This window comes from Pseudopodoces humilis, chromosome 2 (genome assembly GCF_049639895.1).
Source record: "Pseudopodoces humilis isolate 2021_Gansu_Grassland_sample_001 chromosome 2, ASM4963989v1, whole genome shotgun sequence".
Classification (NCBI taxonomy): domain Eukaryota; kingdom Metazoa; phylum Chordata; class Aves; order Passeriformes; family Paridae; genus Pseudopodoces; species Pseudopodoces humilis.
Window position 1 is genome coordinate 109,176,897 of NC_142201.1, and position 24,925 is coordinate 109,201,821.

Sequence of the window (24,925 nt, forward strand, 5' to 3'; positions counted from 1 at the left end):
TGTCAACCCCTGCAGTCCTAATAATGAATTCCTCTTTATTGCACTGTCAGTGTGCTGTCATTATTGCAGACTTCTTCTCCTCTGCAAGGCTGTTTTGTAAGTTATTTCTGAAAAGGTATATACCACATACGTGTTTGGGATTTATAGGACTGTACTGATCCATCATTTTCTGGAACATCTGATGCAGCCACTCTAAATTTAAAGAAAAAGAGAATTTTCATCCAGCTATGGATGTCAAGCCATTCTAGGAAGTATTATCTACTTCTAACTCCTTGCTACTTTTGTACAAGAAACACAAACTCAGCTCGTGATCACAGAGAGATTTCTGTTTGCCTTTGCAGTAAGATCATAACTTTTTTTATGGCACCTTCACTTCTTGCTGTCTTTTGAGAAGACAAAAAATTGTGTGTGATCTAAAACTCGGGTCTTCTGCATGATAGGAAATGATGCTGCCAGCTGAGCTTTTAAAACAGATGTTAGGTTCATGGAAAGCTGTTTTCCTTCCATAATTATCCTGGAAAAAGGTAATATTTTAAAAAGTGTAATTTAGCATCCTCCACATGGTAAGAAAGTCACTTTTATTCTTCTCATAGAATTATGGTATTTTTAACCACAAAGAAAGCTTTCCTTCCACACTTTTCACAAGATTTTTCCCGTTGTGTTTCACAAGACCAAAGCCTTCATAATATCAATGTCTTTGCTAAGAAAGGAGGGCTGGAAATGAAAGTTCTGTGTTTTGGTTACTGGCAGACTTCAACCTGCATAATAAATATTCAGACTTGAAGTAGGAGTACCCTGAGGCTTGAGAAGCAATGGAAACAATAAATGTGTTTCAGAGATGGAAGCACGTCCAGAATTATTTCTGCTGGACTGCTTTCCTAGAGGAAGTTGCTGCCACACAGAAACTGAGACTGCTGGGATTTTGAGCAGATGTGAAATGACTTTATATTGGATAAAAAGAGGTTTGGGTTTTGTTCAGAAATATTAAGTCCTTATATGTACAAAACAAATCTGCAAATATTTTAAAAGCTTGGGTTCTGTTTATTAAACAAAACAGAGTTCATAGGACTTGGGGTAATTCCCCAATTTTTTTTATGTGGGGCTGTTCTACTATAAAAAAAATTGTAAATTACTTATCAATAGTTCCAAAAATCCTTATTTCTCTAATTTTGTAACGTCCTCTTCTCTGTCCTCAGCCTATGGGAATCACTACTCTAAACCTGACCTCACTTAACCCATTGAACATTGCCTGGGTTTTTTCAGATGATCTTAGAAACTTAAAACATAATTCTATATGAACATTGCTTGCCAGCTAAGATTCATCTTGGAGATGTCTGTTCAGTTCCTGTGCTGATCCCCTAGGTCCAGGGTGCTTACATTTTAATTAAGCTGAAAATGATAAGGCAATGATAATGAAATTATAATGATAATGATAAATGAAGAGGTAAAACAGCTCCATCCATTCAGCTGTATCATCAACACGGACTCCCACATCCTTCCCATCCAGACAAGGTTTTCACAAGAGCTTGTAGGCAGCCTGCAAATCTCCCTCACAGGGGCTGGCTGGCTGGCTGGCAGAGCTCCAAACAAGATAACAGGGAGCAAATAGTGATCAGAGCACCCAGGGGCCTCCAGATCCCCTTCAGAGGTCACTCTCCCCATTCAGACAAGAATGAAGTCATTGGATGGCAGTGCAAACAGTGAAATTCTTGACTCTGTAAGCACATGCATGTCAGAAATATTCCTTTTTGCATTAGAGGACCAGGAGAGAAATAGGGAATGCAACTGGAGATGGACTGAATGCAAAGACACATTTGAGATGAAGATGAAAATGCGAATATGCAGAAGCTGAAAGAGAAGAGAAAGGGAAAAAGACATACTGCAGGGGTAAGGCATGTATGAAAAAGACCTTGAGTTTGTGAAGAAACAGAGACTTCTTATTTGTTTAGAAAAGCAAAATAAAATGTCTGAGGTGTTTAGGTGCTGCCTAGATGTTGTGATACTTAAAATTTCTTAACTGGGAATGAAGGTGCAAGGTCTCAAACAAGAACTAATGCCTCCTAACCATCCATCCCTTAAGATGGATATCCTTCTGAGCATTTTAATATCACTCTAAAATTATCCCAGCTCTTGTGTACTCCTGCAGTCTCACTCAGAACAGAGTTTTGCTACATCTGAAGCAGTGTGTTGAGAGAAAAGGATGGAGGCAATGGTTACACCAACAACTTCCAAACAAGACCAGACAGAAGAGCCACTCTGCCTCTACTTTCAATCACTTAGATCAGTTATTGATGGTCTTCTGGTGGATACTTATCGAGATACAGCAAAGCAGATCATCATATCCTGAGTACTGCATATTCCCACAACAGGTCATGCTGGCCCCTCTGCCTTCTGTCCTTTCTGGCCTTGCCTACAGAGAGAAATCTGAATTACAAGAGCAGGGGAAAACAGAGCACAGGCACTCATTTTACTTTTTAAGCTCTATTATTACTGCCAATAAGTTACATTTTGAAGGTTAATGTTCTGTACTAAGCAGGAGACTTAATTTTTGAAAAATGTCTTACATCTACCAGTGGCACGGGTACAAAAGTATAAGAGCTTTTACTTTTCCAAGTTTTTGCAACACATGCAGCACTGATGCTGTAACTCATGATTTGCTCAGTGCTCTCACCCTTCCTTTAGCAATAAGGAAACCAGAACTTCCCAAAGTTGCACTGACAACCTCAAGAAACCACATCACCTACTGTCCTAGCCTACCACACAGAATCATAGAATTAGTAAGATTGGAAAAGAACTCCAAGATCATCAAATCCAACCCTTGACCAAACACCACCTTTTCAACTAAACCACAGCACTAAGTGCCACATCCAGCCATTTCTTGAACAATCTAGGGATGTTGGCCATAATGCCAACAAACAGGTCTGTAACCTCAAAACCTGCCCCCAGAACACTCTGAGCTGTAAGAACTCATCTGATACCAAATAACAATAGCCAAATGTTAGCATAATTATATTCCAGATAAATTACCATGTTATTTGATAATGTGTGAAAAATTATTAGGTTTTATCCTCTTTTTCCCAGGAAATCAATGATAGTTCCTTATTATTTTTGTCACTTTTTCTTCTTTTTATTCGTTTTTCTCACTGACTGCTGCTCTCCTTTGAAACAAGAGCTGCTTTTGTTATCTGATTTTCTACATTTTAAGCACATTAGCTATTTAAAGATTTTATATTTAAAATTAAATCAGCCTACTCTTGGTAGAATGATATATTTCTGCACTTCACAGTGTAGACTTTTCACAGTGCATATTCCTTTGCATTATGTTTCCTCTTTAGGCAGTTGCTCACCATGAGACACTGCTAACTGGGAAAAAAAAAAGATATTAAAGTTGGGAGAGTGCAAGAAACAATGCTTTGCACTTCAAACATCACATACTCTGGAATGTTTATCTCTTTAGCTTAATAACAGCAGGTTAATACAGCAAAATTCCAAGTGCCCCAGGCTCCTACTGCAGTCAGTGGGAGTTGACAATTAGCACCTGACAGATGCACTGGGGTGCTAAAAGCTTGAGACACACTAAAACTGCTGGTTTGGCTAAACAGCACGGGCTTCCTTCCCCTTTCCTTTAACCGGTCATTTATCTCCAGGAAAGTACAAGTCAGGCCTTTCGATTTCTTGAGTTCCTCAAGTGGAGTCAATTTCTGGACTGTCCAATCCTGCACGGCCCTTGCTGGTCATTAACTCCTTACAAAGTATTTCTGTCATCACCAGCTATGCTCTTATGTGAACTCTGGGAAGGGGGAAGGGGGAGGTCCTGGCACTGGTCTCTAAGCTTTTAAACAAACATTCCCAGTTATTTGAAGAGATCCTGAAAATTATTCTGAAAAATCATTTCCTTCCTCTGAAGTAGATATTGCCATTTATGGAGCCTATGTTACGTTTTTGTGCTTTCTTGCAGGTTTTTGGCAGTATCCAGCGTTGCTAAGGATGATTTAATTCCTACTACCAGTCCTATTCCCAGAGGTAGCTTCTCCAAGGTGGCTCCTGACACAGGAAATGGTGAGTTGCTTTTTAGCTTCACACAGAGAGATTTTATACATGTGTTTGTGGTGTACCTGCTTTAGAGATCAAGATCATTTGGTTGGGTCTTCCATAAGGATTCTGCAAAGCAAGTTGAATACAGAGTTTTGCTGACTTCTGCCAGACTGACCTTTCCTTAAAGTAGTACAGGAGGAGAGAAAAGTCTGCACTGCAAAAAGCCTCAAGTGGGAGCAGGGAAACGCAGCCAAGGGAGGGTTGACCTGTGGGGTTATTGAAGGCTGAATGGGGCAATCTGAGCACATTCACTGCAGTGGAAAGCTGCAGACCAGCCAGGAAAAGATGTCAAGGAGGACAATCAGTTGAGAAAAGGAGAGCAGAAGGATGACTGAACAAATGAAGAATGTCTAGCCCAGTCTGAGAAATTCAGGCACTCCAGAAGCAGCTTAGTGTGCAGTCCTAGATCTGAGCGACCTTCCCCACAGCCTTGGACATTTAAACACTCAACATCTACTTTAACTGAGAGAAAAAAAAACAATGGTGCCAATATAATGCTTCATTGCACAGATATATTTTAAAGACTTAACCTTTGCAAGACATTTTGAAGATGGAAAGCCCAAGAGCACAAAGATATTTTATGAGAATACTTTTCTCAATTTTTGTATTAGCCACTGTATGCTCGATTTTATTTCTGGTTTTGCCTTGTGCAGATTTACCAAGTGACTTTTTCCATAGTCTTGTAGATTTTTAACAACAAAGATTAAATCCCAGAATCCTTGTTTCCTGTAGTTGTTCAAATACAACAGCTTAACACTGATAACATTTCAGAAAGGACAACTGGTTTAAATACAAAAATATTTAAAGACAGAAGGGTAAAACTTCTTACAACAGTAACAGGAAAAAAATTGTCATTTAAGACTGAAACATGTGAATAATAAAGCCAAAAGAAACAAAGTGAATCTTCAGCAACCATTTAATTGCCTGAGCAAATGAACATGAAATATGATTGCTCAGAAGTGAAAGTGAAAATTCCACATGTTGCGACAGAGTAACGTGCCACTGTTTGACATTCAGAGATTTTCTAAGGTATTTGATCACATTGGATTTTTTTTTGCTAGAGGAAGAAAAAGACTTTTAAGGCTGATGTGTTCCTATGTTCAGCTCTCCCTACTTTCACCTATATCTACACCAGTTCTGACCCCTACCATCTCAGGATTGTGTCCACACTCTCAAATATACAGCAAATTGCAGTTTAAAAGTCCTACAGTGGGAGGTAAACACAAGGTTGCTACATTTGTAATAACAGAACAAACAAAAAATGTCACTGGGTAGCTGTAAAATGGACTAAAGTCGCCCAGTTGGCTCATGGTAGTGTTAATACCATGAAATATACAGATTTTAGTGAAAAATAGGTCAGAATAGGGGGCAGTTTCAGCCCTTACAAGCCTTTGCTGCTGCCATGAAGAATACATACAGAAAGACGAAGTTCCCAAATTTGTATTATTTCATACTTCTAAATTGGATTTTGTCTTGGCCAGGAATTCCTCCAAGTGCCATCTGTACACTTAACAGAGAAAAGGAAGACTTTTATACTGTATCTGGAAAGTTCAGCAGATTCAGGTGTGGGGAGTGCTTGATTTGAAAGCTTCTCTTTCCTTTACTCTTATCATTTCTAAAACCTATTTTCTCTCTTCTACTTCCTGTTTTTTATGTAATAAGAGAGAAATTTTGGCTGTTCCTTAATTCTACTATAATACCTGTGGTGATATTAGAGAGAGAAATTACCTGGTGGGAGAAAATGAAAGTGAGGTATAAACAGGGCTTGTTTCTGATGGAAATGGTTTTCCTGGGTGCATGCTGTTTTCCAAAAGACAATGACAGGCTGGCAGCTCAAAGAAAACAGGTCTTGGCAGCACATGTTAGTGAGCCAAACATTTTCTAACACCTTGTGTCACACAAAGCACTTTCATACCATCTGTGCTCCAGCAGCGAAGGGCTGTTCTGTCCCAGGCAGAACCTTTTGTCTCTGCAGAGTCACGGGAAGCAGAGAGCAGGTTTGTAACGCCTGTCTGAGGCTGGATGTGTGCAGGGTGTCAGCTCCCCCTGTGAACCCTCTATGTGTCCCTGACTGCCCACAGCCTGCCAGGAGCAGCAGCACAGCTCGGCAGAGAGGAGGCAGATGGGTACTGGTTTTCTTGTTTAACGCTGCCTTGGCTGGCTGAATATAAGAAATAAAGATGGGAGGGGGAGAAAGAAGGAATGCAATTCAAGAGCAAGCATGTGCCTCATTAGTGCTCACTATGCAAGTTCCTTAAACTCTGGGGAAGGTAAAAATATTTTTCACCATGTTTTCAAATATTTATTTAAAAAAAAGGACTTTATAAGGACAACACATTTCTAAGATAAATATAAGTAGCACTATCTGCAACTTAAATAGAGACCAGGAGGGTAAATAGAAAGCATACCTTGATTACAATAAATTGCCTTCTTTGAGCAGCTTTGGTGTTTGTCATTATTAAGTTGTATGTTTCTCAGCACTGGAAGAAGGGAAATCATTAAAACTAACACTTATATAAGAAGCATAAAAGATTGTCCCTGATAATCACTATGAGGCACAGGTTTTGTGCTAGTAAACTCCCATATGCCTATGGCAATTTAAAACTAACTGTGTTGCCAAAAATTTATGTGATTTGTCAGAATTGAAAAAAAAAAAAAAAAAAAAATCTCTGGAAAAAGAAAACAGCCCCTCCCATGCAGTAAGCCCTAAATGCAATCTCTCCTTTCAGTATTGTCATCTTTGAGGCTCAATATTTTTCTCATTATCATCCCTGTTTCATGGATTTTTTTCTTACTTTAATGAATTTCTGTTCCAAGTCACATAGCTATTTTCTTGGCTATCTTGCTTCATTATGCTGATGGAAGCAGCCTTTTAATTTAAGACATTATTATTAAAAGTAATGCATGAAAGGCTTATCTGAAAGATATATTGGGTTGGCAGTAGATGCAAATCAAAATGCAACTGTCTAGGTACTCAATTATGTATTTTAATGGAAGACTTTGAGTAAAGCTCAGGCAGGAAGGGAAAAAGTACTTATCAGCATCTATCATTTAAATTACCAGCATATTGGTAGACTGTTCCTATATTTCCTACCCCTCAATAAGGCTGAGACTGAATATGGGTCAGTGGACAGCAGCTGGCTTGTGAAGTCTCCGTCCTTGGAATTCACAGCAGTTTTCCAGAAGCACCAGATATTCCTGCATTTTTTTTCTCCCACGGATTCAATACTTACATCTTCCAACATCTGGTAGGCTACTTCATCTTTTGTAATCCATGTAAACATTTACCATCTACTTGTCTTTGAATGGACCCCATACTTTTTTTCTTTGGTGTCTTGGGAGATTCTCTCTGTGACTTAGGCTGAGGGTGCTCCACAAGAATGCACATGGAGTGATGCCTCCACTGGGGCACTCATCACACATTCAGCTGTCACAACTACATTTGGGGTTACTTTCAGGTTTCAAATTTGCAGGGCTTTTCTTCTCAGATCAGTACAGCACAAGTGACTGAAGTTTATTGAAGAGGGTAAGAGCATCCTGCAGGCTCCTGCTGACCAAAAGCTCACATGACACAAGTCCTACATGAGCAGAGAGGATGTCAGTGAGTTTAACCCCTGCAGTGCTCCATGGAACTCAGCCTTAGCTCTTTGGAGATATGTTTGACAAGTTTGATACGTTCCTTACTGCTCAGCTTCCTGGCAGCCACCTCAGTCCAAGTCCTTTGCAATGCAGCAGAGGTTGCAGGGATCTCTGTAATGCTGGGATCCGGGATCAAGCATCCTGAACAGAAAGATCAGAAAATAGGCACACAGACACTTCTAAAACCTGAATGAAGACTCTCTGTAACTTACTCCTTCCTAAAGAGGAATGAAATGCAGATTTTAAGAGCCAGCATTTAAGCTCACGTATTTCTGTGCATGTAAGGAAAGCAAATGTGCTCTGAAAGAAACCTCAAGGTCATGGAGTACTCTGCTTCACTGTAGAAGCACCTCCAGCAGGACAGAGAATGAGCTTGTCATCTCACTCTGTAACTGATTCATATCTAATACACAGCTTAATTTAATTTATTTTTTTTAATTGCTGTCCATCTTTTTTTATTTTATAGCAGTCTGTCAGCTGAAAACTGGCTTGATGGTCAAACAAAATGTCACCATATAAATATTAACTTTTCTCTATTTGTGGTGGCTCAGCTTAAATGATTTCTGGAGTTTGTAGACTGCAACAATGCTGGTAGTGGTAAGTTTTGCCACTTGCTAAACTTGCTAGAGTTTATCACAACTTTTGGATCATCTACTTTTACTTCTGATCTCTGTACCTGCACTCAAAATTTTAACATATGCACTGACCTAGACTTTTAACAGCAGCTTAACAAGAAGTCATCAAAGCATAAAGTTAGGATTTAAAATGGAAATCTGAAATGAAGGGAAAGTTCAGATTGAAAATGGAAAACTGCAAAGAAGATAGGCCCTGCTTGCAAAAGGGTTTCATTTTGGCATAGTTCCCATTAATACAGAATAATTGCTTCAGCAGGGCTTTTTTGTTCAAATATTTAGGAATTTTCCTGACATTCACTCAAATCCTAGCAGCCTTAGCTGCTACATTCAGAAGGACTGATAATTTAAAGATTGTTTTACTTTCACACAGTAGAGTTAATTCAAAGAGTTTTTTCAAAATTCTCACCTGCTAAATTTGACTTGGAGCTTATTTTAATTATACCAGAACCTTCTAACTTGTTAAAAAAGTCACTGAGATGCCAAACTTAAATCAGAAATCCAGGACAATTGGTACAAACACTGAGGCAGAAGAAGAGGACCTATCAGAAGACTGTACTTAATGAGATTTCCACAAGACATCTGAAATGCTGACCTTTGCCAAGTGCTTCTTTTATCATGTATTGGCAGAAATATGTTACTTCTTTAGGTTATGTATCTGCAGTAGAGTCTATCAGCTAAAATCATGCAAGTTGTAATTCTGCTGAAGCCAGTGCACTCTGGGGAGGACAATTTTAGCTACAAATGAATAGGGTCATTTACAGTTAAGATAAGGGAAAGCAAGTTACTGCTAGTTCAGTAAAATAATATATACTTATATAATATATACTTATAATTAGATATAATTAATATTATATATATAATTAATATATATATATTATAAATATAATATAATGCATATACTTATAATAATAAGGGGAAGAAATGTTCAGACATTGAAAATGTGTTTTCAAAAATTATGGTAACTACAATATATTTGATAAGCTTGTGTCCTGCTTTGAACGGAGTGTTGCCGTCACCTAAACATGTTTAGTTGAATTAAACTAAGCTCAGTTATTGCAGACAGAGTTGGTACAGCAAAGGTCAGCACATTCACTTTCAAAAGGCTCAGCAGATGAATGCTCAAATTTGAGATTTTAGGACCTAAGATGCAGTACTAAAGGGTTTTCTCTCTTGCACTTCAATCTCCTTCAGGGAAGAGACATCTTTTTCCCTTTCAAAAATATGGGATTCTCAGGACACTAAACACCAGGACTATGCTGTAGTAGGATCAATTAATATCTATTAGAACCTATTCCCGCTGTCACAACTATCACAACAACACTTTTCCCACCAGAAAATTGCCAAATATCCCTTATTCTCAGACAAAGCTTAAAAACCTGAAAATAAAGGTTAGAACTCAACTGACCAAAGACAGACACCTTGAACCAATCATTCCAACTTTCTTTTTGAAGTCATAGAGAGAAGCAGACACTCATAAGGTGCGAGGCATCTGATGTAAATAGGTCAACACAATCTCACCTCAGTATTTGCTTCACTTCTTTCCCACAAAGGGTGCCTAGAGTGCCAAAGATCTAGCACAGATTGCTTTTAGCTTAGGCAGACACATAAAACGAGGTGAGAGGAATTCTACTGAAAGAAGCTGAAAAACTTAGAAAATGGCCATTTCATTTCCCTTTATATGAACAGGTGCATGAAACTTTCTCACTTAGTAGGAGTTGGTGGCTTCAGGAAGAGGATTTTATCAGAAACATAGGAAAGAAAAAGTGGGGAGAGAAAAGCTTTAATTCATAGGGAAGATTAACATAAGCAAATGCCTTTTGTAATGTCCCCAGTGGAGGGGAACAGGTAGCATGTTTTGTTCAAGAAATGCTGGCAAATCTTTAGTGAGCAGCAAATTCCATGGTTTCCTCTGTGTGACAGCTGTTATGTGCTTTCAGAGTCCTTGCTGCAGAGTTTTTTGACAAGGTCTGTGCTGTTGTGAGCCTTGTCTCCCATGACAGCTAAGGGCTATAATCCCTAAAAATCAAAGCTTGCATGTAAATGTCCTGAAAGAGTGTGTTGGGTTTTATCGGAGCCTGTCGTTAGAAACTTTTCCCCTGGGGTCTTTCAAGTCCTTGGAAAGAAAGATCAATATTTCTGTAGAGAAAAATACAAGGCAGCCAATTGAAAATATTACTTATTCTAAATACAGGATTTCTTGATGTGCCTCTGACCCAGAGCAGATTCCAGAGATTAATCTGCTAACAAAGAGCTGTTTGACAATGCAGGATCCTTTGGAATCAGCTGCTGACATGCTGGAGATGACAGAGCACCTAAGAGACTGATAATAGCCTGGAAATGGAATAGAAATACAATGTGTTGTGTTTTTCCTATGAGGAAACAAAACTGAGCACCGGCATTCTTTGCAGAATTCATTTCTCAAAAATCTGTGAAGTCTGTACTAAGCCTGTAGACATTGAGAGATTTTCTTTTCTGTTACTCAGATTTAATTGAGCTTCCACAAAGATGTCAAGGCCATGTTTCTCACCAGCAAGGTCATCCATGTCACATGTCGAGGTCATAAAAGACAGCTAGAATTTCTCAGCCAAGAAAAATATTCACAGACATTTTACATTGGCAAGAACAACTTTTCTCTGTCTGCCTCTGAAAACACATGGCTGTTGGAAAATATTCTAACGTTTATTTCCTGGAAATGTTTCTTTCTTCTTTTCCTACGCTGAAAAGAAAATAACCCAAGGCAGACAGAAATTTCAACCAGCTGGTTAAGGTTAGCTTAGAAAGTAGAGAACAGTAGAGAAATAGGGCTTTGGAATAGAAATTTTGAGACAGTGATCATCAGATCTTCACCTATCCCAGCACCAAGCTGGAAATTTAGATTTAATTCTGTACTCCTTCAAGGAGTTGTTTACCTGGCCAGGCAAACAAAGGTCCAGTTCTCTGAGATCTGTTATGAGAATAGTATTTCCTTTACTTTGGAATAGGATTTGGTTCTAAATTATAAATGTGTCATAACTGCCAAGCTGGACAAACACATATATCATGCCTTCAGCTGTATCTGAAAGTGTACATAGGATAGCAAAAAAAAAAAAAATAATCAGAAGCTTGCCTGCTTAAATATGATTAATATTAAGGCAAAGTAAGCAGTTTACATTTTGTTATTGCAGCTTACAAAAAGACAACGCTAAAACACAAAACTGCTGTGTTTGACCAGGAGGAGACATTAAACCCACATTTGAACTTCACATCTTCAGGTATCTTGGTCATTGCCTCCATGAAATTATTTCTAAAGTTCAGTAATTAGCAGTTATTGCACTGATTAATTATGTAAAATAAGGAAGCAGCTGAGAAACCTGCTGCGGATTCAGGCTGGCATTTAAAATAATAGAAATGGACTATTTGGCAACAAGGCTGATTGCCAGATGCTGAGCTGCTGCTCAGAGAGATGGATTTTGAACTGACCCATAAGAAGAAAGGGCAAAAATTGACAGTTTTGCTGCTCTTGCTCGTCAGCAAAAAGAAATCGCTGGCTCTGGTCCTTTTTCTTTCCCATATCTTTCACTGCTTTAAGACACACAAACATTAACTTTCAACACTTGCAATTTACATTTCAAAAAGATAAAACAGTTCCGTGACTTGGAAGCCACAGATATATGTCATAAGTAGGCTCAGGTTAGTTTAATTAAGTGATGCACTGAGTAAGCTGTGAATGTGTCTGAGGTACCAAAATATGAATATGAAGGTCTGTATGGAATTACCCTGGAATGGTTATTTGCTCATAATTGTGTTACTGCAGTAGTGCCTCAAAACCCAGGCACTCATACTGAACACAAATACAATAATAAGTGGTCCATTTGCTAGAGAGGTTTCAGTATGAACAGGCAAAGTGAAGGGCAGGGGAAAAGTGCTTTTTAAAACACTTGTGGTCTTTCGTAGGCAGATAAATTGTAACAATTTAACTAAAGCCCTTTAGAAGCTGAAGTTACACCAGGCACTTGAAGATGACATAGGTAAGGATTTAATAGTTTACATCTGCTGCCCATCAAACACACCTTCAGTTGTAAACTCGCAGCCCTAACAATGTTTCCACAGGCAGCTGTTTTGTTCTATACCCAACACATGGATGTTCCTGTACCCAGCTGTCCTCAGGTATTAACTCAAAGCAGCTTAAAATGTCTTTTGGGCTCACAATCCTTCAGAAACAATATAACTGTGAAAACTTCACTGTGGTCTAATAAGCAGGTGGGCTTTTTACACCACAAGGGGACTGGCAAGCTGTGGTTTCAGCTTTTAACTTTTCCATCAAGCATGGCAGCTTTGTGCTTTCACCAGCTTCTTATTGGAAAGCAGAGAGGAAAAACAAATAAAAACAAACAAACAAACCAAACTTTGCATGGGTTTGAAGGAACCTGTGCTCTCCATATTTTTTTGCAAGCTCCAGAAGAAGAGAACAAGTGAGAGTTTGGAGGTTTGGTGCCTTGCTGCTGCTGCCAGTTCTGGGTGGCTGGACTATGGTTGCAAACACAGAAGTCACAGCACAGCAGAAGCACAGAGGATACTCGTGCCTGTTTCAAACAAATCAGCCTTCTAATCTAAAGAATGTTGAAAGCACATTTCTTGGTATCTTAGATACTCCAGTGGTAGAAAGAGATAGTGGCAAAAGGTTATCCTACAGAAAGGAAAGTCATAATTTTGTGGAAAAGAGGGGAGTATCCACATTCCTGAGATTATCTGAGGATCCAGCTAGAAAAAAAATAAGGCATACAGAGGAAAAACCAAGGAAATCAAACTAACCAGAGGCTTTTTTTTTTGCTTTGAAGTGCTGGGCTAACTTGCCAACTCCTGTATCTCCCTCCCATTCCCTCATGAGCCTCAGATACAAAATGATTTGTGTTTAGCAACAGCTTTTATAGCTCAGCATGCTACAAGCTCTGGTACAGCACAGCCCTCACTTATTCTCAGCTGAAGAAAGGCAGAGCTTAGAGCAGCAGCTGGGGAAACGAGTCATTGTGCCAATGGAGGGGAGTGACTGAGCCCTCTGGCTCATCAGGGCCCAGAATCCATCACTAAAGGGGAACCTGCTACTTTACCACAGAAAAGTTTTCAGCCTGGGCTAGAGGAACCCTTCCAGTCAATTAACAATCTGGCAAAAGCTTTTCAGCTTGCATGCAAGAATCTCACGGCACTAAATAGAACATCATCCCCATTAAGTTCCTTATAATTCACTGCTATGAACCAATAAGATCTTCCTTGTCACTACACAGGTATTTTTCACTAAGACCCAAAAAAACATTCACTTTGTGACACCTTCTAAATACAACCACACTGGAATAGTCCTGCTCAAAACAGCTTAGGAGTTCAGGGGATGGAGGTTACCTGCAGAGTCACCACATGCAAGTTAACAGTGGTGGATGCTTACCCATGAATTTGCTGTGATCTTTTTCAAATCTATTTTTATTGTTGGCTGTTTCAGCATCCTGTGGTGATAGGTGCTGCAGTTTTAATAATTTCATAGCCAGGCCTCATGAATTCGGTGGCAGGGCGTGTGTGTTGTTATTAAAACCACGCTTGCAGGTACCTTCCCTGATTCCACTGATCTCTCTGTAATTTGTCTTGCATAGCTAAAAGACAGAATTGCAACTTTGGGCCTCATAAGCTGAATATGCATTATAGTGAGCTGAAAAAATACAGGAGAGGCTTTTGCTTGTGCACTTCATCTCTAAACAGTTCTACATCACTTACCTTCAAATGACTTACCTTCAAAAAGTCACTTTGCTAGTGGAAATTAAAATTCAGAAACTCTCCAAGTTTAGGATTCTCCTCCCCAGTGATGTGCATCTGAGAATAGCCGATATAGTTACAGCCCTGAAAATTATACATAAAATGCATATTTAAAATTTTAAACAAGTCTGACACAATTGTATAAATTTTACTTAAGGTAATTTGAACTTTGAAAACTCTTGTTTGAACTGCCCTCACAAAGGCATTTTAACACTGAAAAAAAAAAAAACAACAAAAACAAAACAATGTATTTGGTTATACTTTAAAAGTAAGAAAAAAGAGCTTTCTTAGGAAAGCTTTCAGAAATTTTAGGACCAGAACAGAAGACTAGCACTTACATGAATTCATTATCTGCTTCAAAACAATTTATTCAGAAGCAGTGGAACAGAAACAAATTAAAATGTCCCTTTAGATTTCACTCAGGAAATATATTCTTTTATAGGCCTTTGACTCCAACCTTCTAACAGCTAAAATTAACTTTGCATTACTGAAACAGATAATGCGATGTCCTTATTCTGTTCAGAGATAATACAGTAAATACTGATTAGGTTTAACATATTAGGTTTAGAGCAGAAACATTTCTTAATTTATATTAGTTTGTATTTGTGAATGATGTCTAGCTGCCCACTAGGCTTCACTATTTCAAAACTTTATTTAAAATCAACATGTCAGCTTTAACATTTTTCTGTTGTGGGGAGTTTTTTTAGTGCTTCTATGTGTATGTATTTATACAAATATTTCTTTAAGTCACTAAAATTTAATAATAAACATTCTCTTTATCTTCTGCTGCCTGCCAGACAGCTCGCTTGTACAGAAGAAAAAATCCTATTTTGGATTAAACCAGTTATGTATTTTTAGGGAATGTAATAATCTTCGTACAGTAGCAGAAAAGTGATGACTTTATAGTGCCATAAAATGTGTCCTTTTCCTAGGATTTTCAAGCCTGCAATATGTAGGTTAATACAATCAAATCCCAGCTACATAATGTGGCTCACGGTGATGAGAATGATGTAAAAGCACCAGGTGCATTATAGGTAAGGTGGATGGTTTGGTGGCTTTCTTAAGCAATCCTGTCCCTTTTCACTTTTGGAAAGACAGCTTGGTCAGTGCACAGATTTTTATGTCACACAGTGACATAAACCAACACTCCTGACCACCCCATTTATTCCAAAGGCTCTGATATATTTCTTAATTAAATCTTGACAATGAAATTTTAGTTCATGAAAACAATCCATGGTGGTTTGCAAGCCAGTGTGTGTGCATATTAAACCAGCACTTGACCAGACTGAGTTTTTTACAGTTCAGTCAGACATAATGCTTTGAAAGCATTATCAGGGATAAGTGGTGGGTATTTGAATAATAAGCACTCTATGTCTGCCTCTGGGATGAAATACAGAGCTCCTCAGGCAGTCTGCAGGGCTGTAAAGCTCAGTCAGAATGTTTGGTATTTTGTTCTGCTGCAAGCAGCCATAGTTTACTTAGACACCGAGCTGTTTTTCTGATCCTTTTTCCCTGGCAGCAGTGGTGCCTCATCAGCCCATGCAGCCAGAGGTGTTATCATTCCCATTCTCTCTAACTCCCCTCTCTGACCTATATTCACTCATCTGTTTGTTAGTCTTTCACTTACAAACAGACTTTAAATGTTACTGTGTGAATTCAAGCCTATGTTAATAGATAACACCACCCACTCCTACTAAATAGAAATACTATTTTTCACCATCTTACAAGTTTAGAGCCATAATTAAGATAAATTTCAAGCACACTTTAAACATCTCAGTCCAAATGCATGCACATTTCAGAAGTGCTCTTATTAGTAACTTGGTGATAATTTTCTTCTTGCAGTTAGAGGTGAATTTTATTCCTGAAAAACAGAGTTGCTTTTCAAAGGACAAAGTTAATCTTCCCATTTATTTGAAATCCTACTTTTCATTTGAAACAGTGACAGTTTTGACCTTGCTTGCTCTGTGGTGACTCCTTTACAATACCAAATGCACCAGTCAAGCCAATGTTCAGCAGCATGTAAGAAGCCAAAGGGATGGAAGTGTAGTACCTCAGTTAAAAATTGTCACCAGAGGCCAATGTGCAAATTAACATGGAAGACTTAAGGGTAACCAGGAATTCCCATTCCAGTTTGAAATATTCCTACAGAGGTATATTTTCTACACAGGGGAAGTAGATATCTAGAATTTATTCTTCATTTAGAAAATGAAAACACTGAAATTGTACAGTGTGGCACCTGAAGCCACATGGAAATTGTCTCTATGCTGCACACCAGCAAAAAGAAACACAGACACCAAACCAGCTGGTGTAGATGGTCTCAGGCTGTCCAGACCTGGCACCCTCTGGAGCAAACATAATTTGACAATAACTAATTTTTTGGAAAGAAAATCATGAAAAATTGCTGCATGGCCAAGATGTTCCTGAAATGTCAGGAGAAAATGAGGTAGACCAGAAAAGTTCCTGGGGGAAGTGCTGCCTGCACTGCATTTTTACACTTATTCATAGGCATAAGTTTTCTGCCCTTTAGTTCTTATCAGCCCTTTATATGCAAGAGCCAAGAACAGAGATAAAGACTGTCAGGTGTGAGTGTGCTTAGAGGACATCAGCTGGAATGAAATGATTCTCTAGGAAGGCACAATTCATCACAGCAACTCATTTTACTCAGTTTCATGGTCAGCACAGGAAGCTGATCCCAAGTTTGAGCCCCAGAGCAATCTCCAGTGTTCTTCCAGAGCCAGACTTAGCACCTGCTGGGCCAGTCCATTTGCCAGGTTGTTATAGTGGGAAATGCTGCAGCCATGACCCAGGGCCAAAGCAATGTTTGATTTGAGCCTATAACCATCTCTCAGATATTCTCCCTCAGGCTGGTAGCTCTTGTGGCACCAAAATATAGTTATTATATATAATTCTTATCACATGGTTGGGGTTTTTCTCAGGAAAAATCTAAAAAGACGAAAACCCACGTCCTAACCTGGCAGAGTAATATTTTCACAACATAACACTTGAATTACATGGCTGTGCTACGGCACGAGGGAGTCAGAATTTGGATACAAAGGATGTTCTTGGAGGGGGACAGATGTGGTGCTACCCTGTATCATTCCTATTGCCCTGAAGCAGGTTCAGGTATAAAACCTGCAGGCTTTGGTGCTCAGGTTTGTCCTGTTAGAAACTGGCTTGTTCTCTAAGAGAGACAATTTTAGTGCATGAACAGTGTGAATAATAAAGCAGAAGGCAAAAAGGCAGCAGAGCCAGAGTGCAAGGGCAGCATCTCCTCAGGAAAATGAGGGAAAAATGAAAAAGAGCTTGAGTGAAACCATGACAGGAAAGGATTTATGAGGCATAACAGTCCACAGTAGCCCACAATCTTTTCTAGCCCTCCTAGAGGAGAGATTGATGTTTTACACATTGGGATAAAAATTTAGGAAAGGAACAAGAGGAATTCTAGAGGAAGTCCTCTCCCTTGCATCTCATAGCTAGTGGTGACAAAGTCAAGAAGTCATCATCATCATCAAAGTCATCAGGTCTGTGGGTAAGACAGAATTATACAAGAAAATTGTGTATTTCAGATTAATTTCTATAATTTTAAAATAGTACCCTGGTAGTTAAATAAAAATAATAGATATTCTTTCTAAATCAAATTATTTTTTTCAGTTTTTTTCAGGATTCGAAATAAGATAACAGTAAAGGTCATAAAATGATATATTAATATTTATCTGTGTAAACGATAGGAAGACTTTTAAGGAACACATTTTACATACAGTGCAGCCAAAATTTAAACCATAAGTTTCCTTAAATAAGTGCATCTGTAAGAGATGCTGTTCAAGGAGTTTAGACAAATTATCAGACTGATATTTCTAGATACAAAGTCATTAAAAATATCTTCAGAATGATCTCCACATTAAAAGTGACACACTGAAGGATGACTTCATTTATTCTCTGACATTGAGTAAAGCAGGTTTCTCTTGCCCAGAAATGTAAAAGAAATAACTGCAAACACCCATGGTGGAAAAGGAAAAACAATCACATCATAAAAAGACAAGTTACATAAGCATCATTTTTAGACATATTTGGGAAGGTAATACTTTTACTCACAGCGAGTTAGAAGTACTCAAGGCGTTTTCCAGTGGTGTTCATCACTATAGATTTTTCCAAAATCCAGTGGAGGCCTCTGCCCCAAGTTCCATGGGCAGTGGCCTTAGGTTTCAGTAATGCACAGCCCGTTGTTTTCACTCTACACCTCCTGGATATCAGCTTTTCACATCATCTCATCACTCCTGAAAATCAGAGATGGGCACTCAAGTCAAGCATTAGGGATAATACAGAGGGACAAGAGCCTTATTTACGTGACTTCAAAGTCACTGATATTAGAACAGAAAGAGGATTAAAACTGATTTTAAGATCCAGAGGCAAGTGTCTAATCCTGAAATTTTTAGTTTCTTTTCCCTTTCATTACCAATTCATCCTAAGGAACAAAATCAGCATGGCAACTCTTTTTCATTTGGTTTGGATTTTTTGGGGATCTTTTTTGGGGTTTTTTTTGGGTTTTTTGCAAAGCTGCAGGAAGTAAAAAATCACATTTAGAGTGGAAAATACATGGATAGATTTAGGCATAGGCACCTGAATTAATTTCATGATTATTACATTCCTCTCTAAGGTATGAAACAGCAATTCTATTTCCCTTTTCACTCCTCTCTGGCAAACCTGAAGACCCAATAATGTCATACAACATATTGCAATGTGACAGCAGAGTGCTGTTATACCCTATACAGGCATTTGTCATTTTAGGTGTGGGATGATTTTTCAATATATTCAACAACACTTTAAAATATTTGCCTAAATTAGATTTTTTACCTTCTGTTGTGCAAATCTAGATTATTTTTATCCATACAGGGGCATTCAAGCTAAAAGGAGCTGTTATCAACACAAACAGAAATATTCTGTAGGAAATAGAAATCCCTATGAAAACAAACAGGATGCAGAAGGAAGATGCTATATTCTGTAGCATGTACAGTAATAGGGATGCCAGTTTGACCAGATGTTTATAATTAAATAAGGAACAGCCAGACTACTACAAATATTGTAGTGCTCCTTGCTCTGTTCAGAAATCTGCACATTCAGAACTAAAATGCTCTGTTCATCCATTCCCTTTGAACACAAGAATTTACTAGTAGTACAGGTAACAGAACTGAAGGGATACCCCAAAAAAAAGGATTTATAGACTCATGTTGAAGTTGATCTTATATATGGAAGGCAGTAGTCTGTAACCCAGATAATGCTCTTATTTTGTGCTTCTAACAATGCTCAGGACACATTTTGAAGAAATACTAATCTAGAATATTATGCATGCATCACTTTTCCCTGCTCAAAGCAGCTGGAATAACTGCAGTGCTTCTAACATATTTCCAGGTTAGTTGTTACAAGTGACTTCATAGCTCAGACATGACAAGAGCTGATAGAGAGTGGGAATGATTCTAAAAGTAATTCTGGAAGTGAAGGAATTGAAAATTTTATTGTATATTTATTAACTATGCTCATTAGCTAAGTCAGAATTTAGTTAAATTAATTAGATTTTAATTTAGTAGAATCATCTACCAAACAAAGTGCTTCCTTAACTTTTTGTATAGTTTACTTTCTGTTTTTTTCCTCAATGTGTTGCCATTTATCCTCCCTGTAGAACTAGCCTGTTTATACTTAATTTATTTGAAACTTGCCATGACTTGTAGAAAAGATACTACTTAAAGACACTAGGCAATGAACCTGACTTTTAAAACTACATACTCATTTTTTTCCTAAAATACTCCTTTTTTATTTTAATTCTTGACCTTCCCTGAAGGCCTATGGTATTAATATCTCCTGAGCTGCAAGTCCTCTTCTAGAACAACAGCTCAAGCACTGACATTTGCCTTTTTCTGGTAAAATGTGTCCTTGATTGTGGCACAACTCTGACAAAGCCCTAAATCAAGAACATCTGTGGGCAAACTGGAGGAACAGCCCATTTCAAAAGAGACAGCCATTCATTGTCCACAGTGAATTTCAAAGCACTACATTGAGTTAGGAATAATCACCTGTCCAAAGCAGAGCTGTGAGAGACTCTGCAGAGAAGGACTGAAGGGATCACAAACAATGCCATGCTATTGGAGAGGAAAAAAACCCCACAAAATATTATAGTGTAATACATAAAATGTCACTCCAGACCGGTCTGTTTGTTTTTGACCACTTTAGGAGGGTCAAAGTCATACTGGAAAGCACACAGGAAAGAACAAGGAAAAAATTCAAATAAGTAGAAAATGTGGAGTAAGAAGAAATATCAAAGAAATCATGTTCTTTATTCTAAACAAGGGAAGCACATCTGGAAGCCTAAAGGCTGGTGCAGTGAGGGAGGGACAAAAACAGTCTTCATGCCCACCCAGAGCCCAGCATGCCTGACAACAAGAAAGGTTTAGCTCCAAATTCTGACTGTGTTGGGAGATGGTGCCTAGGAATTGTTTATTTCTATTGCTGGAATGCCCTAAACAATAGAAACGTAAATATTTGTCAGATGTGACAGTAACACTGGCAAGATGAAAAACTAAAGATTACTGTTCAAAACCAGTTTTCCAGCAGATTATATTTCTGCCTTGTATATACTATGCTCACAAAGGGAATTTTGCCTTCACAGAAGATTAAAATTGGGACTGGCATAACTGGATGTTTGCTAGTGTAAATAAAAGTCTTTAAGGGGTAATAACTCCTTGAATTTTATTTTTGTCAACAGCACGGAGACTCTGGCAAAACATCAAAACCCAAACTTGCAGTCCTTGGAAGTCTTTCATTGCTCATTTCTGGCAAACTCAACAACTACTCAGACTTTCATATAAGCTTTTATTCTAGCTTTTATTTCAAAAATACTTACCTAGCATACTGACACCCTTACTTGTGTTTCACCTACTTCATGTCTTCCTTTTGATCCCCTCTCTATTCTATTCTACTTCACATTCAACATGTTGTCTGGGGACAAAACATCTTCTGCAGTTTACCAAAGCTGAGGTACCTACCTATGCATCAGAAGAATGCTCATGAGGAAGCAGGGGATGTTTTACACTCAGGGCTGGTTATTTGGCTGCACAGAACATAATTGCACACTTGGGAGGCAGTAACTTCTTAATTACAGTCCTCTGGGGAGTGGGAGGAATCAAAGCAGTGGCATGCCTGAAAGGGACTTGACAGAAGTAGCCAAACTGGCCTAATCCCATCAGAGGAGAAAGTACTTGATCTGTGCTCCAGCAAGCGCCCAGCCTTCCTCTGGCACTGTATAAATAAGTATTTAAAATTTCTCCCCTCAGTGCACTTCCCTGCTTCTGCTCTTCTATCAGCTTCACCCCTGAAATCACCAGCCTGGTTAACCAGCCCTGATTTCTGCTTCCTGCCCCTGCACTCTCCAGTTTCAGTGGCTGGGGGTGAGATTGTGACTAAGGCACTGGGCTGGGGGTCAGCTCTCAGTTCCTGCATGGCCCATATCACACATGCTCTTAGTTTTGGGTGGCTGTCATGAGGCACGTCAGCTGAATGCCCACGGGAACTCTGAATGCATGAAATTATCCTAGAAATGATCACTTCTTTAAAAGTTAAGGCCTGGACGTTGGAAAGAACTCATGCTTGAGAACAGTGTTGGAACACATGCTAGTTTTATTTATTTCAAAGTATCATCCAAGTTTAAAAAGAACTAAAACACATTGCTGGATCAGGACATGTGACTGACTATAAAAAGGGAATATCCACACCACTTCTAAAGTGTGTCATTTTAAAAGGAATGCAATTATTCATTCTTCAACCAGCAGCCAACCTGCAGCTCATGGCAGTTAGGAACAAGCACTTTCTCCAGGTGTGCTTTTTCCATGCATCCATTTCATGCATTTTCCTGCTTTTTGTCTAGCCCTAATGCCAAACAAAATCAAGATCTTGGAGTTGAAAGAGAAGACACTAATAAAATCAAGGGTGGCTTCCCTTACAAAGCAGTGTGAAGCAGGCACCTATTTTAGCTGAGGACCAGAGTGCTGCCCAGCCCTTCAACCACCACCAACCCAGAGACCACTTTGTGAACTGTTTCAGGTAATTCTCCCTACAAACCCCACATTTCACAGTGGGAAATAATGTAAGAAACTTTCAGGGTTATTATCTGTAAGTTCTCTTTCTGGGAATACAGCAAACCACCAAATCCATAAGAACTAGGTACCATTAACACCACCAGAGAGGTCCTCTGATGTGGGTAAACTCACCCACAGCTAAAACAGGGTGGAAGACAATGAAATTGCAAGCACTTAACATCTCTTTATATAAAATGGGCAAATTTTTAATGCTACGACCAAGAAAGAAAAAAAATGAATGAAATAATCTTTCTGTAAAAAATTATAACCTGCAGAAAACGAAACATTTTCACTAATCTTGAACTTTGGCACCAGAATGATATACTCCACAGGGCTGGTGCCTCATTAATACAGCCACAGCACTGCAATCCATGAAGGAAGAAATGGGGGAGGAGGACTGTGCTAATTTAGCTCCGAGTTCCACAGGAGAGAATGTCACACTCACTCCCCCTCAGCAGTGGGCTTTTCATATGGCTGCATCCAGGATGGCTGGTGGCTGAAAAGAGAAATTGCTACTGCTGAGAGAGAGCAAGTCAGTCACTCATCAGCCCAGTGCCTTTTTCTGCTGTCCTTAACAACAGTACACCTCTTGCCCTGTTAAAATACTGTCCCTCTTACCTAATCCTGGGTCTGGGTTGAGATAGAACAGAATGAGGCGTGTTGATTTCATCTTGTAAGTTTCTGTTGAAGATGTCTATCAAACTGAAAGAACTTTGTGGTTTCTCAAAAAGAGGTTTTGCTTATTAGCCCTTTATCCTTTAGTGAACAAAGGGAGTCAAATATGTGTTTTGCTGTGAATCCTGTAGGCAATATCAGCCAAATATATATTTCATGTGGTTATCCCATGTGGCTCTCTCTACTGTAAGTTACAGCCTAAGATTATCCCTTTTCTATTTTCCTATCAGATAAAACAAAATGGTTGTTTTCATCTTGGGGTCTGTAAACCTTTATATGAACATCTTCTAAGAGAGCCATTCAAAACAATTAGGCAAAAAACAAACCCACCACACTACTAGTTCATGACATCAGTTATCACACGGGGACTTAACATTTCTACTGAAAGATTTTTAGTAATCTACACATTGGCTGGTGAAAAAAATGAAGTTTAAAACCACTGCAGAAGCTAAATACACCAAAATAATATCTGCGTAGTCAATAGCAGAAGGCAGATAACCCTTGAGAGAGACTACAAAATTAAAAGAATATGCACAGAAACATACCCATTGGGGTCTTATTGTCTAAAAAAAAAGTGTCTAAAATAAAATAAAAGGGAGAACTGATGAGAAGACAAGAAAATTGGGGGTTATCAGATGTTAACAGGAAGGGTAACAAGGAAATCCCACCATGGGTTAACTGGCCACAAGTTTCCCTATTTACAAATAATGGAACCTTAACAGAAGAGAATAGGCAGGAAGGCAAGCCAACATTTTATACCAAACAATTATTAATGCACTGACAGTCTGAACATTAAGTTAAGGTTCCATAATAAGGCTAACAGTCTGTGGAGATGGTTCAGTCATAAGACTGTTCTCAGCTTAATGGGTGCCATAACCATTAGAGATGAAACACAATATTTGGAAGGCAGAATAGACACAAAGAAGAAGAACATCACAGCAAACAGGAAAAAAAAAAGCTCTTGTTCCATTCAGGCTTGGCACTGCACAGCAGGATGAAAAGAAAACACAATACTAGTTTCTCTATATCCCCCACTGTTCTCACTTCTGGAAACTAAGGCTGAAGACACTCAAAGCCAACCATAGCTTAGGGAATAAGTCTTCCATGGTTCCCCTCTACAGTTAAGGGATAGAGAAATCTCCTCTAAAAGAATAAATCAGAGCAGAAACTTGCCTGAAGTTTTTTGTATCCTCTAGGATAATAGATTAGAAGTTTCTGACATGACAAAAGACAGAGCTTCAGCACAAAGAGAGCTGGCCATAAATTTGAGGACTGAGCAAACACACATCATGAAGTTCAACACAGCCAAATGCAAAGCCATGCACTCAGGGAAGAAAAACCCCAGGTCCAGGCACCTGAAAGGGCAGGAAACCAAATGGGTTGACATTAGTCCTGCCAAAAAGGGTCCTGAGGTTACCGTGGGTGCCAGATTAATATAAACCAACACTGCACTCATGTCACAAAGAAAGCAAATGACCTCATTAAAATACGCAAGTCCAGCAGGTCAAGAGGTTATTATCCAAATCCAGTCAGCACTGATCAGGCCAGACTTGCAGTACTTCAACCACTTCTGGGAAGAAGGGTGAGATCAAGATGGATGTGGAAAACATGGAGACAGTCCAGTCTATGAGATGGTCAGGGCTTGGGGCACATGGCTTGTGAGAGAGGGTGAAAGCAGGGGTTGCTCCATCCCATCAAAGAAGGAGTGATCCATCAGACTAAAGAAAGGATGATCTAGTGCAAATACTATTAGAGAGCTTAAAGACCACACTGAGAGCTTGTTTTGAGAGTGGCAGGCAAGATAATGAAGGATGACAACATTCACAAACATTGTCTTGATAGGTTCAGGTGGGACACTAGGAAAAACTTCCTCACCTGCAGGACAGGGCAGTGCTCTTATCCACAGAGCTTGTAATGTCTCAGTTTTTAAGGATTTCCAAAACTCCTAAATGCAAAGCCATGGCTGACCTGGTCTCTAAT

General features: G+C 38.9%; 1 protein-coding gene across 2 annotated transcripts in view; it reads left to right on the forward strand.

The window, feature by feature from the left end:
* Positions 1-24,925, forward strand: part of HTR1F (5-hydroxytryptamine receptor 1F) — a 105,304-nt gene that overhangs the window by 44,167 nt on the left and 36,212 nt on the right. For both annotated transcript variants that reach the window (XM_014253603.2, XM_014253604.2), the window contains exon 2: positions 3,959-4,059. The gene's annotated coding sequence lies outside the window, so the exon portion shown is untranslated. The remainder of the gene's footprint in view (positions 1-3,958; positions 4,060-24,925) is intronic.